Source organism: Prionailurus viverrinus, chromosome D4 (assembly GCF_022837055.1).
Source record: "Prionailurus viverrinus isolate Anna chromosome D4, UM_Priviv_1.0, whole genome shotgun sequence".
In the NCBI taxonomy this organism is placed as follows: Eukaryota; Metazoa; Chordata; class Mammalia; order Carnivora; family Felidae; genus Prionailurus; species Prionailurus viverrinus.
The window spans coordinates 64,225,538-64,243,255 of record NC_062573.1 but is presented as its reverse complement, the minus strand read 5'-3'; the positions used below and the strand labels follow the sequence as shown (position 1 = coordinate 64,243,255).

Genomic DNA, 17,718 nt, shown 5'->3' with positions numbered 1-17,718 from the left:
AATCTAAAAAAGTGTAGGAAAACATAACATAATCGCTATGGAGTAAGACCACTTGAGTAGCAAGAAGCTTAAAAATAAACTCTAGTCATTCAAACTTGTGCCCAAACACAGTGTCATTTCCACAAGAACCCAAGACTGCAAGAGGGAGGGGGCATGTGAGCCCATGGCACTGGAACAAGAACGCAGGGAATGCAATAAACAGAAGGGAAGGGAGCTCTCACAGGAATATTTTTCCATTGCAGTTCAGGCCCAATGAGGAAGGTTTCATATATGAATCACTGACAACTGCCTGCTAGGCTGTTATGCTTAATCCTTCACAGTTTGAGTATGTCATGGTACTCCATAAAAAAAAGCTTATTGCATAAGCCATTCTCACTCTTCTAAGCCCATTCTTCTCAACAATGCCAGAGATCTAATAACAGGTAAGTGACCAAGAAAATATATGTGACCCAACCATTGTGTAACATTTCATTTTGCTGAAGGTCAAGACAAATTATCATGAAATCCTTAGAGATACTGTTACATGGTTCCTGGGGACAAAAGGTTTCCTTTCAGAGAAGCTTCTTAGAAGCAGAGGGTGCTGTGTTTCAATCCTCAGCTAACTTTTAGTTAATGACTCTTGCCTTTTCCCCTACCAGCTCTGCTTATTAAAAGGAGAATGCAGTCTGGAGTGTGTGCTGTCAGAATGAACAGCAGGGTCAGTCACTAATCCCAAATTGTATGCCCCCAGGATGCCTGCTACAGAGTGAGGAAATGCTTATGTTTGATTAACCTTCCAGGTAGAGAAAGGGAGGCAGCCAGGGGTCTGCAGCTACATGACATGGTATAATAGTAGTTTTAAAATATGGCATTCCCAGGGGGATGCAAGAAAAGTCACAGCAGAAGGTGCTGACTTAGTGTAACAAATGAAATTATGTCTATATAATAGTCAGTGAGCCTTTGGGGGAACAACATCACCAAACTGGGCATTCATTTTCTTCAAAATATTTGTGACAATACGATAGTCCCTTATGTCTGTCTATATGGTGCTTTATGGAGTGCATAATGCTTCAAGGGCACCACCTCATTTGATCTTCACCACTGTCCTTTGTGTCAAAGGGCTAGAATTGAAGAGCACTTTCCCAGTTAAAAAAAAAAAAATCCCCATTAACTGTCAATGCACTGTCTTCTTGCCCTGGCATTTTCTTTAACACTTTCTTTAAGTACAAACAATGTAGAGTGAAGAAACACCACTGGGTGGGGAAGGGGGATGTTGGGGCAGTTAGGGGATAAGATAAAACCATGCAGGAAAGACATCTCCTGAAAACATGGGTCAAAGAAAGCAGAAGGTCACTTCTATTTCTGCGGTTCCATGTACAATAAGAAAAAAGAAATCTACCAGTGTTAGGGAAATGGTTTAATCCTCTTGTTAAATGTAACATTATTTAGCTGTTCAGTTGAAAGCTGAAATTTGACATTTTGGTGAATATGAGGCCCAGGCCAATAGCTACGCTCAGTATGCTAAGAAGAGAGGACAATGGATTAATCACAGGCAGCTCTTTCATCTTTCAAAAAGTGTGTTTTTGTATTTATTGCCACTTAGCCATTGACTCCATTTCCATACAAAATCCTATTTGTCCTTCAAGACCCAGTTCATATAGCATATTCACCATGAGGTCTTCCCAGGCAGCATTGTCTGTTCTGTCTGTTCTAGTGTGTCAGTTATAGGATTACCATGTTATAAGCCATGGACAGCATGTGTTTTACATGCTGTCTTTCCTACTAGACAATGAGTTCCAAGTGGGAAGGGATAGTAAAACACCTAAAACTTTTGTAGATATTCACATTTGCAGATTAAATGAATGAATAAAATAAAGAAACCACGAGTCACTATAAAATAATCAAATCCAGTGATTCTAGGTTTGATCAAATGCATGTTGGGAAACTCATTAAATATATATTTATTCTGGGAACTTTTAAAATACAATTGTTCCTGACTCTTTAACCCAAGAGTTGTCATCATTAGCTTGATTTGATCAATTTACCACAGACCTGATGTAGATGATTAGGTAATGCATATTTTTATAACTGTTTTCTCCAGCAATCTGTGCCTGATTTATAAAATATAACTTCTTCATTCTAAGCAAAATCTGATGAAAGCAATGGTGGCTTAAAAGCCTTGTATTCCACAGGTTAATACCAACAAAGGGTATATCCCAGTAATTCCTTTTCTACTCTAGAGTCAAAGGCACCTTGAGTCTTTCACAACTGGGCTCATTAAGCCAATGAGGCTCTGAATTCTCCCCCACTTACCAGCAATGTCTTACCTCCATGAAAACAGATGAAAATCTACTCTTTTCCACCTTGTTTACTCAGCTCAGGCACACACTGCTTAAAGCCACTCTTAGAGAAAAAATTAAGAATGCACCTTGTTGGTGCTGGATTTAATTTTCCCAGCCTAATGAAAAATATGTCTGTGATTACAAACCAAACCTTCATGCAAAAACGCAGCAAGAATCAGTCTTCTTTTAGGAGTTGCAAATTCCTTTGTGGGAGAACCTTAGTTTAATAAATATGCCCAAGTAGACTTCATTCTAGACAGAAAGCAACCATGATAAGAAATAGTAGTGGGCACTTTTGTTTGAGTTGAGGTTGTAATTTCAAACAGAAATATGGCAGTGAATTCCTTAGAAAGGAGAACTTGCTGGAATCTTAACTTTTCAGTCATCAAAGGGCATCTGGACATTTGTCTTTATCTCTAATTTTCTGCTCTGCTATTTGTTACCCTGATAACAGTGTGTTTTATGGCTGCTCTCCATTAGTCAGTGCTATAGTTTTATGAGCCATGCAGAGAAAGTGAAGGAGGCGCTCAGCCTCCTTCAGAGTGTTATTTTGCTGTTGCTCGTTTTCAAAGGAATTCTGACTATCACCTTTGTTCAGTCAAAGTGGGAAGGGGAGTGTTTTATTATTGGCCAACCCCAAACTGTAGCAGTTGCTTGGACCCAAACCATGTCTTAAATTTGAAAAAGATGATAAAAAAGCAGTCTTAGCTATCTAAATAACTATGAAACCTTCATGACTTATTTCTCAAAAGAAAGAAAAGAAAGGGGAAGAAATAAGCACATGGCAGAGTATTGTTCCTTTCCTTTTTTAAAAAAAAAGAGGCCTTGAAATATGTTTTAAAATATTTTATGAGGTCACACTAAAAAAAGAGTAATTGGAAGAAAAATTCTGCTTGTCTAAGCGAAGAGCACATTTGTAGCGGTAGGGTAAATGTTTTATCGATTGAGAAGCTGGGAAACTCAAGTCATTACTCACCATGGGCTAAAGAATAATTGCTAATGCTCTGGCGGAAAGATTAAAAACAGTTTCTGGAAGTATTTCTTACAATGATCAATGGTGTATCATCCCAGGCCATTGGATCTTCAATAACATTTTTCCCTTTTGGGATACAATCAATTTTTATAATATGATTCATTTGCCAGTGGGCATGCTTTCTTCATACGATGAAAAGGCACTTATGCATCTTATATTGTTGAAAAGTAATCTTATACAGCCAAAGATCAGGCTGCGGTATAGAAGACTCACTTGAATCTATCTCTATTTTAAATGGGTTTGGGAAATCATCTGGGGTGGGGAGCGGGGGTTGGGGAGACAGTTGCTAGCTTCTTTGTTATTGTTTTGTTAACCCTTTAAGAATGCATTTAGCACACTCTGACGACAGTCATAATCATCATAGCACAAGGGTAGTGATGGAGGAGGGTGGTATTTTAGATGTGAACATATGCCACAGTAAGCTTGACTCATTTGCAACACTAATTACTATGGCAGCACTCTCAGGTCAAGGGTTGCCTTACAGCTGTCTACTGGCTGCACACATCTGACAAGGTCTTCAGCATCCTGTGGCAAAGCTCAACTTTGGTCCACTGCTGCTGAATCCATCAATTCATCTCTGCTTTAATAAGTAACAGCTTTAGTCATGAGAGGATGTGCTCATTCCAAAATTTCTCCCTGGAGAGAAGGCATTGAAGGCTTGCACACAGTGACCTCTCAGGGTCTATTTTGACATTGGACTTGGCCCCATCACCAGGGTCTCCCCTGGTCTCCCCTCAAATGAAGAGGCCAAAAAAAATAATAAATAAAATAATAATAATAATAGAGTCAAGCTTAGGAAGTGGTCAAATGTTCTACTAAAGGGTAGCATGCACCCACAACCTGGAATTTTGTTTCAATCTGGGAACAATGGCTTTTATTAAATTACATAAAGGTTAATCCTCCTTCTGCTTATGGCAGAGTCTCCTCACTCAACACCCTGGCTCTGCACCCAAGAAACTGTACATCCAAAATTAAAACAAATTTTGTTTAATTTAATTAAAAAACTAAAATAAAATTTTGAAAATATGGTTTAGATTACCTATATTTTAAGTATCTCCTTGTTTGATGGTGAGATTATTTATACCCAACCTGTTCCTGACCTAAAAAAATTTGTTTTCATGTGAATAGTTAGTATTATATAGATAGTATTTTTCATTTTTATGTAACTCTATTGTATATATTTGGTGAACCAAGTCATTAGTTTTCCTATCTCTTTTTTCTTCTTTTCAAAGAGAAAATTTTTCCTATTTAAAAAAATTAATGTTTATTCATTTTGAGAGAGAGAGAGAGAGAGAGAGAGAGAGAGAGAGAGAGAGAAACAGAGTGTGAGCAGGAGAGGCGAAGAGAGAGAGACACACACAGAATCCGAAGCAGGCTTCAGGCTTTGAGCTGTCAGCATACAGCCCAACGTGGGGCTCGAACTCATGAACCACGAGATCATAACCTGAGCCAAAGTTGGAAGCTCAACCAAGTGAGCCACCCAGGCACCCCTAAAAACTTCCTTGATATTAAGAAAAACAAAAATTAAGAGAAAAATAGCATATCTAAAATGATTTAGAGATTTTACTGAATAAAAAAAAAAAGCTCTTGTATTCCTTAATTATGTCAAGATTAGTCTTCTGAAAGGAAATCAACCTTCTCATCACCATGAAAGTTAAATTGAGCACTTAACTTCTTGCAAGGCACTAAGTAAAAGCTAAATATATATATTTATAACAAACATTCTATGAGGTAGACTAGTAGTATTACCTACATTTTGTACAAAAGAGGAAATTGAGACCTAAAGAGGCTAAGTAACACTAATCATGGCTATATAGCTAGGTCATGGTAGAGGGGTTAAGAATACCACCAGTTCTACTTTGAAGGCAGGGCTCTTAGCTACCTTACTATGTTTCATCATCATAAATCTTATTAGCCCCCAATTTCTTAAGAGTATGGGTAAAATCATGTGAGTTGATTTATACATCTAAATCTAGAACTCAAGACCTTCCATAACCTACTCCCAGTGAACCACCATTCCAGTGTTATCTTTGGTGACTAATACCCTGTGAATCTTACATTCCTGCCAAAATGCGCTTTTTGCTATTATGTCTACTAATGCCTATTATCTTTCCTCCTACTCAGCTTTACTTATGCTATTGCAAATATCACATCCCCAGTTGACCTTGTCAGAAGTTTTTTGTCACCATTACTAACTTCTACTTCTCTTGTTTTGTACTACCCTCAGAGTAATTTGTGTTTCCTTATATTCCAGTCACTTACATGTGTCATATATTTTATTGTATATTTGCATCCTTCTTGGTGCAGCACCATGCAAGGTTCACAATAAGTTCTGAATTAAAGTTTGCTGAATGAATGAATAAAAAGTATACATAGTAACATCGGTTCATGGAATAACTGATTCCTGATGGGAAAAGTCCATTTTAAACCATTTCTAGATGTGCCATGGATGTGATTACTCATCTAGAAATAGTAGGGAAAGTTCATTTTAAGCCATTTCTAGGTATGCAGATCATTTCTATAACAAAATTTTACATTTTTTAACCTAGTTGAGTTTTAATCCAACCTTGGTCTTTGGGTAGTTATGTCAGTTTGCTAAGGCTGCCATAACAAAATATGCAGCCTACATGGCTTACGTAATAAGAGAAATTTATTTTCTCATATTTTGGAGGCTAGAAGTCCAAGATCTTCTGAGGCCTCTCTACTTGGCTTGCAGATGGCTGTCTTCATGCTGTAACCTCACAGGGTTTTTTCTCTATGCATGCACATTCCTGGTGTTATCTTGTGTATCCAAATTTCCTCTTCTTATAAGGTCACCAGTCAGATTGGATCAGGGTGCAATAACAGTCTCATTTTAACTTAATTACCTCTTCAGAGGCCTGATCTTCAAATACAGTCACATTCTGAGGTGTGTGTGTGTGGGGGGGTGGTCAGGGATTCAACATATGAAATTTGGGGAGAAACAATTCGGCCCATAGCATATAGCTTGTGGAAACAGATAGAAGGCACTATATTAGGATGACAGCATTAATAAGTAAAAAATGGTTACTTCTCAGAGTGGCTGACATCCTAAACATACAAACACTTTATAATTTCTAGTCTTATAATGCAGCCTTAGCCTTAAAGAGTGGACCGTTTTGTTTGATGGTGAATCTGTCAGCAAATTTAAAATGCCTGAATTATACAATTTATAGTGAACAAAGTGAAAACCCAAGGCAATTTCAATTATAGGGCAATTCATCAACTATAAGGAAGAGTCTCAGAACACAGATTGAATTATGGTGAGCAGGGTAGTGTATGCAAAATTCTTCCTCCAATATAAACTTAGGAGGGTCTCTGCAGAATGGTATAACAAAGCATGGCTATTTCCATAATTGCATTTGCTCTAGCTCTTGGGTCAGCACACTTTCGATGCTCCAACGAAGTAGAAAAGAGCTCATAGATTTTCAAGGCTGCAACTCAAGCCAGAGGTATGCTGTTAACAGTTCAAGACAGGAGAAAATTGTAATATATGGCCTCCAAATTTATACTCTTCCTGACCCAGGTAATGAAACATGAACCACACATCCAGCTTTTGATAAAGTAGTGCTCACTTGGGCGGTGAGGGACTGCAGGTAGATATTTATTTCTTTGGCTGCCATCCTAACTTGTCCTTGACTGGCAAGGCTTTCACATTAACCCTTTTCTCAGAGGATTCTGAGGAAGTTGGCTCCTGGAGATGAAATCTTACTACATTTACCACCCATCCTTCAGGTTTCCATTTGCTTATAATTATCTCAGTGCTGTGTTCCTGTATATTATTGCTGCTGTTACAATGATACCATCTTGTTGAGTGATTAAAAATAGCCCAATGAAGAAGGGGAAACAATTTTCGCAATATATTCAGTCAGCCTCCAGTAAGTAAAAAGTAGGCTGTCAGAATTTCCCATCTCATAGATGTGCCTGACCCTCTGGTTGACCCTAGACTGAGCCACTATTCCACTTTCACATTACATGATAACATGGAAAATTCACTGACCCAGTTTTTGAGAATTAAGAGAATGATGACTGCAAAGTGATATAAAATGGAACGCTTTAGAAACACTAAATAACCATGACCATGATTAATGGAGTATGGCAATAAAATATTACTTACTGGACCAGAAGAAAGAAATTATGGTGGGTGAAGGCGGTGAGAAGAGGAGAAAAAGGAGAGGAAAGAGCAAAGGAGAGTCTGAGTATGGATATTGGCAGTGCTTTTCCAGTTCCTCTTGATACAGATGGACTGTATCAAGCATAAAAATATTCCCGAAGCATGAGCTTTAAAGTGAAACATAAGACTTAACTCCAGGGAAGAATGAGTGTGTGTGTGTGTGTGTGTGTGTGTGTGTGTGTGTGTGTTAAAAGTGGGATGAAGGAAGGTGTAAATTTTGGACTCAATATCTAAAGGAGTGAAACTTAAAGGAGGGGCTCCACACTGGGCATCTTTGGGGGAATAATGAATGAGGCCTGACACTCACCTCTTCATGGAAGGGGGCACTGGTCCAGAAACAGAAAGAATGAAAACCAATGAAAGTCCAATGAATGAAGGAGTAGTTTAGTCTTCTGGGAGAAAAAGGTTACAACTTTGTTTTTTAGGTTTTGTTTTTCATTTTTTTAATTTGTTAATGTTTACTTATTTTTGATATAGAGAGAGACAGAGACAGAGTACAAGTGGGGGAGGGGCAGAAATAGAGGGAGACACAGAATCTGTCTCCAGGCTCCAGGATCTGAGCTGTGGGGCTCAGACTCATGAGCTGTGAGATCATGACCTGAGCTGAAGTCGGATGCTTAACCGACTGACCCACCCATATGCCCCAAAAGGTTATAACTTTGTCAAGTCCAGGGTACCTGATGGCTCAGTTGGTTGAGTGTCCAGCTCTCGATTTCTCCTGACAACACAGATCCTGCTTGGGATTCTCTCTCTCCTTCTCTCTGCCCCTTCCCTGCTAATTCATTCTCTCTCTCTCTCTCTCTCTCTCAAAATAAATAAATAAATAAATAAATAAGCATAAACAAATTTAAAACAAATTTTTTTTGGGAAAGCCCAGTGGCTCAGCCTCCGGGGAGGCTGCTTGCCCAGGGGCTGGAGGGTGTGTCTTTAAGAAATTGCACGTGGGAGCACACAGTCCTAACTGGGCTGGCACAGAGGCAGCAGAGCTATGGCTGCAGCTGGGCATCACTTCAGCATCTCGGCAACCAGGAGAACAAAAGACCATGGAAGGTGAGGGCAGATTCCAGGCTCACTGTCTGTCTCCTGCCACAAAAGCTAAAGGGGGGGCTTGGGGGACTCCCACCAAATGAGAAAAGGGTTATGCCTGGTAGTATGGGCCTTGTCACCATCAGTGCCCCCTGGCTCTACCATTAAAGTTATGCTAGAATTCACTAACACAGGGCTGATCAAGAGATATGATATCACATAACGTTAATTGAACATGGAAGCACAAACTCAGGGCTAAGTTTAGTGACTAACCAATGTATGCATTTAAGTCTGTTATACAACTTCTCTGATCCTCAGGTTATTCATAGCAATGGGGATGATAATAATTGCCTCATAGAAGTTTTGAAATTATATAACTGAAAGCCTAATACAAATACTTGTTGAGCACCTGTTTATGTGCCTGGAACTGAATATGAATTGCAGATTCAACCAAAAAGAAGGCAAAGCCTTGGCCCTAATGAGGTTCAGAAACTTATCCTGGAGTAAGGGCATATGCTATTTAGTGCTCAACAATACTTAATTGCTTATTCCCCCTCACAGTTAGGTTGGGGCTTTGTGACTGGGTTCCGGCAACGGAATGTAGGACGATGCAATGTGAGGCACTTCTAGGCTTGGCTCTCAGAAAATATCCTGCAGAGGGCATCTGGATGGCTTAGTCAGTTGAGCATCCGACTTCAGCTCAGGTCATGATCTCATGGCTCGTGAGTTCAAGTCCCACATCGGGCTCTCTGCTGTCAGTGCGGAGTCCCCTTCGGATCCTCTGTCCCCCCACCCCTGCCTATACCCAGCTCATGATCTGTCTCAAAAATGAATAAACATTTAAAAAAAAAAGAAAACATCTTGCATAACCATGCAGCCCTTCCTTTTGTTCCACTATGATTGTGGAAGCCATGTGTTGTAAGACTACAGATACATATGTGCTACCTGATCTGCACCTAACTGCGGTGGGAGCCAAAACTAAACTTTATCATGTTGAGCCACTGAGTTTTTAGACTTTGTCAGCCACCATAGCCTACCTTAGCCTATCTCTCTAGGGAACCTGAGGCCAGCCTGTCTGGCCTGCCCTGTGAGCAAGCTTGGAAGTAGATCCTCCTCCAGTGGAGTCTTCAGACTACTGCAGCCCTGGCTGACACCTTGGGAGACCCTGAGCTAGAGGTACTCAGCCAAGCTGTGTGCAGATTCCTGACCCACAAGAATTGAGATAATAAATATTTTACTCTTCTAAGTTTCTAAGTTTGGGGGTCATTTGTTACACAGCAATAGAACACCAATACAGTGCTCCATTTGGCAGCACATATACTAAAATTGGAATGATACAGAGTAGATTAGCATGGCCCCTGTAAGGATAACATGCAAATTCGTGAAGCATTCTATATTGAAAAAAAATCAATACAAATACACCTGTCCATCAATAGGTTAGTGGATAACCAAACTGGTATATCCATTCACTGAAATGTAACTCAGCAATAAAAAAGAATTAACTGTTGAACTACAACATGGATGAGTCCCCAAATAATATTTAGATAATTAGAAGCCAGACAAAAGAGTACATACTGTAAGATTCAATTGATGTAAAATCTAGAAAATGCAAACTAATCTAGTGTGGAAGAAAACAGATCAGTGACTACCTGGGATTGGGGTGAGTGGGACAAGAATGAGTGGAAGCACACAAAAAGATGACAAAGAAGCATGAGGAAACTTTAGAAAGTGGTAGCTATGTTCACCATCTTGATTGTGGTGATGGCTTCACAGGTGTAAACATGCCAAAACTTAAAATATTTGTTGTTTATTGCATGTTAATTACAACTCAGTAAAGCTGCATACCTGTGTCCAACCGTACAACTCTAAAATCACTGATTTTGTTTGAAGAAGTGATTTTTGTTTCAGCACCTTGATCCAATGGTGCACTCTTCCCCTAACCTTGCATTTGCACAAACCAGCACCCTCATAATCTTGTGTGTGTGTCTCCCTGTTAAAGAGGCACCCTCAAATATACCTACTTTCTTTCAAAGTAAAGACCAGTTAAAAGTGATAGTCAATCCCCTGGTCCCAGGTTTGTGGGCATTGCACTTACTCTATGGCATTGACCTTCCCCTTCACAATCCTACCCCCAAAGCAAAACTAGAGGCTCCCAAGCTTATGCATTCCCAACAGCCAAGGAAGCTTGTTAGAGTGAACAGATGAGAGTTTGCTCAACCAAGTTTATTAACAATGTAAAGAATAATCAAGCAAGACTGCATTCTGTACATTGTAGGGACTGCAGGGAAAAAAACAAACCTCTCAGAAACCTTAGCCCACAGAGCTCTAAATCAGGCACCATGTGCACCTTTTAAGACCTCTTTAATATGGCTTGTTGGTTGTTTTGCTTTCTGATATGAACAGCTATGTTTATTTCTAATATTCCCCCATTCATTTCTTTAACTACCCACACCTTTGCCAGCTATCTGAAGAGTCACCATAACAGAAAGCATACATGATGCAGGCATGAAATATAAAAGTAGCTAAAATTTTGGTATGACTTTAACCTTCCAAAGTACATATTCAAGCACTTGAAACCTTTAGTGGCTGACTAAGCTTCTAGAAGCCATAACTTAGGAGATACCCAACGCATTTTATAATGAATGAATTAGTGGATCATTTGATTTCAGCGGAGCTGAACACCATTCAATGGTTTTAATTATGTCCTGATTAAAGAAATTACATTTATTATTTGTAGAATTTGCCAAGGAAATGGTGCCAAATAACATTACACACACACACACACACACACACACACACACACACACACACAAACACACATATTATAGACACGGCAGTTTACAAATCCTTATTTACTTTATACTTTTTATGATGAAAATCCTATTACAAGGTTGTCAACAAACCCTGTTATATCTCACTCCTTGAAAAAGACTTGCTGGAAGTCCCTTGAATATTTTGAGATGCCCAGGATTTCTGGGTAACAGTATTACTTTCTGATACTCTCAAATTTTTTTCTCCCAGTTTGGAGATTGAGAACTGAAGACAGGGTATATCCAACTCATCAATGGCTTCCCCCTAACATCTCATTCTCTCCTGATATCTACCTTATTTGTTTACTTTTCTTTCCTTCCTCTAGCCATCTAACACCATAGCAACTGTCTTTAGCCCTTCAGGGCCCTCCTGATTTTAAAGACTCAGAGAGGTCTGTGGCAGGCCACTGATGAAATGTACAACCCCATGCTGTTTTCTAGTATCAGTCTCATCTGAAAAATAGAATGAGTTTAAAGTAAGAGCCACATGGGAATTAAGGAATGAGGACTTGGTGAATCAGCAGGCAGAAGTCTACTAGATAAGAGGTGGGGCTCTGAAGTTTAAATCAACACAGATGAAAAGAGGAGAATCAGTTCCCAGGAAAGAAAAAATGAAGGGCTGCTGCTCTATACTTGGAAAATTATGAAAAGAAGTAAATGATGTCTGAATTCTAGCTCTATTACTGAAAGCTATATGACCTGTCTCAATTTCCTCATCTACCAAAAAAAAAAAAAAATCATAATATTTACCTTATAGTATATACTGATGCCTCAAATCTGACATGTTATAAATAAGGTATAGTGCATAAATATTTTAGAATAGTTCCCAACACATAATAACTAGAAAATGATGCAGTTTTTCTGTAGTATTTTCCAAAGTTTGCAAAGAGGAAAACTTATTTTATGGGACATTATTTGGAATTACATGAAAAATAGTTCTGTGGTCAAATTATAATATATGGAGTTAAATAATTTTAAATTGTTTTTATTAATTTGGGGCCTCTTAAAACAATTAATAGCCTAATATCTATTGGGGAGATATTATATTTAGCATTTCCCAAATTTATTGAACCAAAGGACAATTTTGGCTACATTCTGTGGAACACTCATTGGCAGTGGTTAATTATCTAATGGAAGACAAAGAATTTACTTAGGATAAATTTGCAAATGATAAAGTTTAGCTTTGACAAGTGTGTTCATTTCTAGAAAGACGCTAGTTTTAATTTTAGCTTTCATGCACTTTCTATTTTAATGTCTAATTACCTTGTTACATAGTTTTATTATTTAATAAATATGAGATAAATATTAGAGGCACCATAATCTTCCAATGCTCAGGACTTCTAAAAAGTCTTAATTTAGCCCAGCTCTTTGAGAAAAACTGGTCTAGTATAGTTTGAATATACTTCCATAGGATTAGTAAATAAGAGGACCTAGTAAATAGTAAGTATCATTCATAGAAATTAGAGAACTCTGAGCAGTAATGGACTTTCATAATAAAGGGTCAATTCACCAAGAAAGCATAGCAACCCCAAATGTGTATATACCCAAAAAAGCTGGAAGGGAGGGCTCCACCCCAGTGCACCCAAAGAGGAAATTTGCCTTATAATGAATCAAACCTGGAGTCTCACCCATACTTGATTCAGATGATATTTAAATGAGATTTTTAGAATTGGAGTTGATATTGGAATTTGTTAAGGCTTTGGGGGCTATTAAATGCATTTTGTACATGAGAAGTACATGGATTTAGGGGAATCACAGGGAGGAACGTTATGGGTTGAGAACCCCCAAAATTCCTACATTGAAGTCCTAACCCACAGTGCCTCCGAATGTGGCTGTATTTAGAGATAGGGTCTTTAAACAGGTAATTAAAGTTAAATGAGGTCATTGGGATGGACCCTAATCCAATGTGACTTTACAATGATGCCTTTACAAGAAGAGGAGATTAAAACATCCAAAATCCATTCATAAATCAAGAAGAGAGGCCTCAAAAAGAAAAAAAAAACACCAATACCTTAATCTTGGCCTTTTAGCCTAGACAAGTGTGACAAAATACCCCTCTGTTGTTTGAGCCACTCAGTCTGTGGCTAGCAACTAGCAAACTAATATAAATCCAAAATACAAGAAGTAAAACTGATAGAACTGAAAAGAGAAATAGAGTATCCCCAGTTAGAGTTGGAGACGTCAACACACCTCTTTTAGTACTGGATAGAACTAGTCATCAGAAAACCAGTACAGATATAAGAATTGAATAATATTATCAACTTATATGTAATTGACATTTATACTCTAAATTGTCATTGTGCTTATAAATTGACATGTAAAAAATGCCACCAGACAATAGCAGAATACATGGGAATTCTTTTTAAGTACACATGGAATATTCACCAAGATAGATAATACTATGTGTCACAAAACAAACATTAATACATTTCAAATAACTGAAATAATAAAAAAAATGTGTTTTCTGATCATAATGGAATTAAATGAAATCAATAGCAGAAAGATAACAGAAAAGTCTCCATACTGGTGGTTAAACAATGCTTCTAAACAATCTATGAGTCAAAGAAGAAGTATCAAGGGAAATTTTAAAAAATGTTTTGAACTGAATAGAAATAAAAATACAATGCATAAAAGTTTTTTAGAATGAAGCTAAATCAATGTTTAGAAGATATTTTTAAATATCATTAAATACTTATATTACAAAAGAATAAAGATCTCCAATCAACAATATAAGCTTTTACCTTAAGAAAACAGACACAAAAAAGTAAATTAAGTCCAAATCAAGTACAAGAAAGAAACAATAAAGTTAGCAACAGAAATTAATAAAATTAAAAACAAAAATAGGGGCGCCTGGGTGGCGCAGTCGGTTAAGCGTCCGACTTCAGCCAGGTCACGATCTCGCGGTCCATGAGTTCGAGCCCCGCGTCGGGCTCTGGGCTGATGGCTCGGAGCCTGGAGCCTGTTTCCGATTCTGTGTCTCCCTCTCTCTCTGCCCCTCCCCCGTTCATGCTCTGTCTCTCTCTATCCCAAAAATAAATAAACGTTGAAAAAAAAAATTAAAAATAAATAAATAAATAAAATATTAGAGAAAATCAATGAAACTAAAATCTTGTTTTTTAAAAAAATAATAAAATTGATAATCTTCTAGAAATACAGTCAAATTAAAAAGAGAGAAACACAAATTACCAGTAAAGGAATGATATAGGAGATGTCGCTATAGACCATGATGGCTTTAAAAGGATAATAAGTGAATACTACAAACAACTCTACACACGTAATTCAACAACTTAGATGAATCAAATTCCTCAAAAACTGTGAGGGAACAAAACTCTCTGAAGATGAAGTTGATAAGAATCCTTAACTATTAAAGAATTTAAATTTGTAGTTTAAAATACCCCAAAAAGAAATCTGCAATCCCATATTATCCTACTAGGAGATCCTATTAAACATTTAAGAAGAATTAACACCCATTCTAAACAGTATCTTTCAGAAAATAGAAGAGCCAGAAAAACTTCCCAGATAATCTTTTTAAGTCCAGCATTATCCTGACACCTACACAGGACAAAACACTTCAAGAACAGAATTCTGTAGAACAGTATCTCTCATTATCATAAATACAAAAACTTCTCAACCAAATATTACTAAATTACTAAATTGAATTCAGGAATACATCATACACACACACACACACACACACACACACACACACACAGAATAATAATAGGCTATAATCAAGTAGGATTTATCCCAGGAATGTAAAACTGGCTTAATATTTGAAAATCACTCAAGGTTGGGGCACCTGGGTGGCTCAGTGGGTTGAATGTCCGACTTCAGCTCAGGTCATGATCTCAGGGCTTGTGAATTTGAGCTCTGCAGTGGGCTCTGTACTGACAACTCAGAGCCTGGAGCCTGCTTTGGATTCTGTGTCTCCCTCTCTCTCTGCCCCTCCCCCGCGCATACTCTGTCTCTGTCTCTGTCTCTCTGTCTCTCTCAAAAATAAATTTTTTTTTTAATTTTTTTTTCAACGTTTATTTATTTTTGGGACAGAGAGAGACAAAGCATGAACGGGGAAGGGGCAGAGAGAGAGGGAGACACAGAATCGGAAACAGGTTCCAGGCTCCGAGCCATCAGCCCAGAGCCCGACGTGGGGCTCAAACTCACAGACCGCGAGATCGTGACCTGGCTGAAGTCGGACGCTTAACCGACTGCGCCACCCAGGCGCCCCAAAAATAAATTTTTTTAAATTTAAAAATTTTTTTAAAAATGAAAAAATTACTCAAGGTAATCCACCACATTAATGTTCTATAAGAGTAAAATCCACATGATCCTATCAATAGATGTAGAAAAAAACATTTGACATAATTCAACATTCATTCTGGAGAAAAACTCTCAAGAAACTAGGAATACAAAAGGACTACAACTTCATAAAAGCCATCTATAAAAAACATACAGCCAAGATCACACTTAATGATCTTGTGAAAGATTTTGTGAAAGTGAAAGACTGCTTTCCCTGCAAGATTAGGAGGAAGGTGAAGATGTCCACTCAATACCCCTGTTTAACATCATACTGGAAGGCTCTGCCATTGCAATAGGCAAAAAATATATTTAAAAGGTACACATATCAGAAAGAAAACATTAAAACTGTCCCTATTTGTAGATAGCATGATTATCTATGTAGAAAATCAAATAGAATCTACAAAAAAGACAAAACAAAACTAAACTAAAACTAAAGATGAGTTTAGTGATCATACACATAGTGAATACAGACGCAAAAATTTCTTTGTATTTCTATATACTGACAATATACAATTGGAAGCTGAAATTTTTTTTGGAAACTGAAATTTTAAAAATAGACATTTATAATGTCTCTAAAGAAAGAAATACATAGCTAGAAAACAAACAAAACATATTCAGTTCTTAGATGTGGCACCAAAAGCCATAAAGTGCTGATGAAAGAATTCAGAGCTCTAAATAAATGGTGACATACCATGTTCATGGATGGGAAACCTCAACATAATAAAGATTTTCATTTTACCCGAATTTATTTATATAGCTAAGGAACATAATCCCAATCAAAATCCCAGAAGGATTTGTATACATATAGACAAACTGATTCTAAAATTTATATACAGTGGTAAAGGAAGTAAAATCGCTAACCCAATTTTGAAAAAGAAAAGTTGGAGGAATCACATTATTCCATTTTATAAATTTCTATGAACCTACAGTAATCTGGGGTGCCTGGATGGCTCAGTCGGTTGAGCATCTGATTCTTGATTTCAGCTCAGGTCACAATCTCATAGTTGGTGAGATCAAGCCCCACATCAGGCTATGTGCTGAGTGAAGAGCCTGCTTGGAATTCTCTCTCTTTCCCTTTCTCTCTCTCTCTCTCTCTCTCTCTCTCTGCTCCTCCCCTGCTCATGCTGCCTCTCTGCCTCGCTGTCTCCTCAAAACAAACAAACATTAAGAGAGAGAGAGAGAGAGAGAGAGAGAGAGAGAGAGAGAGAAACTACAGTAATCAGTGTAATATTAGCCAAGAGATAAATATATAGGTCATTGGAACAGAAGAGTGGAAAAACATACACAAAATAGCCATTTTATTTTAAACAGACATGCAAAAGCAATTCAATGGAGAAATAATAATCTTTTCAACAAATGGTATTAGAACAGTTGGACATCCACATGCTAAACAAACAAATGAACAAACCTTGATCTAAACCTTATAATTTATATAAAATGTTAAACTCCTAAGGATCATAGATATGTTTAAAATGAAATTAAAACACTTAAAGCATAGGAGAAATTTTCATGATCTAGAAGTAGGCAAAGAGCTCTTAGATGCGGCAACAAAACATGATCTATAAAAGAAGAAATTGATAAATTGGATGTATAAAAGTTAAAAATTTATGCTCTATCAAAAACATTGTTACAGGAATGGAAAGATGTAATATTCAAGGATAAAATATTGCAGTTTACATATCAGAAAGGACTTGTATCTAGAATATGTAAAGAACTCTCAAACCTTAACAGTAAGGTAAAAAGCAACCCAAACAAAAATATTCAAGTCTTGAACAGATAGAAAAGGGGGTATATGGATGGAAAATCAGTACATGAAAATATATTCATCATCATTAGCCATTAGAAAAATTGAAATTAAAACCAGAATGATGTATTCCTACATATCTATTGGAATGATAAAGTAATACTAATAATACCAAATACTGTCAGGGATGAGGAGCACCTGGAACTTTCATACATTGCTCTTGGTGATACAAAACGGTACACTCATTATGCAAAAAACAGTCTGGCATTTTTTCATAAAATTAAATACATATTTAT

The 17,718-nt window shown here is 37.5% G+C and overlaps 1 non-coding gene across 1 annotated transcript; it reads left to right on the top strand.

The window, feature by feature from the left end:
• The first annotated feature begins 9,868 nt into the window (after positions 1–9,868).
• Positions 9,869–9,973, top strand: LOC125151094 (U6 spliceosomal RNA). Its single transcript, XR_007146641.1, has one exon. It is a non-coding gene; the product is annotated as a U6 spliceosomal RNA (small nuclear RNA).
• The last annotated feature ends 7,745 nt before the right edge of the window (positions 9,974–17,718 follow it).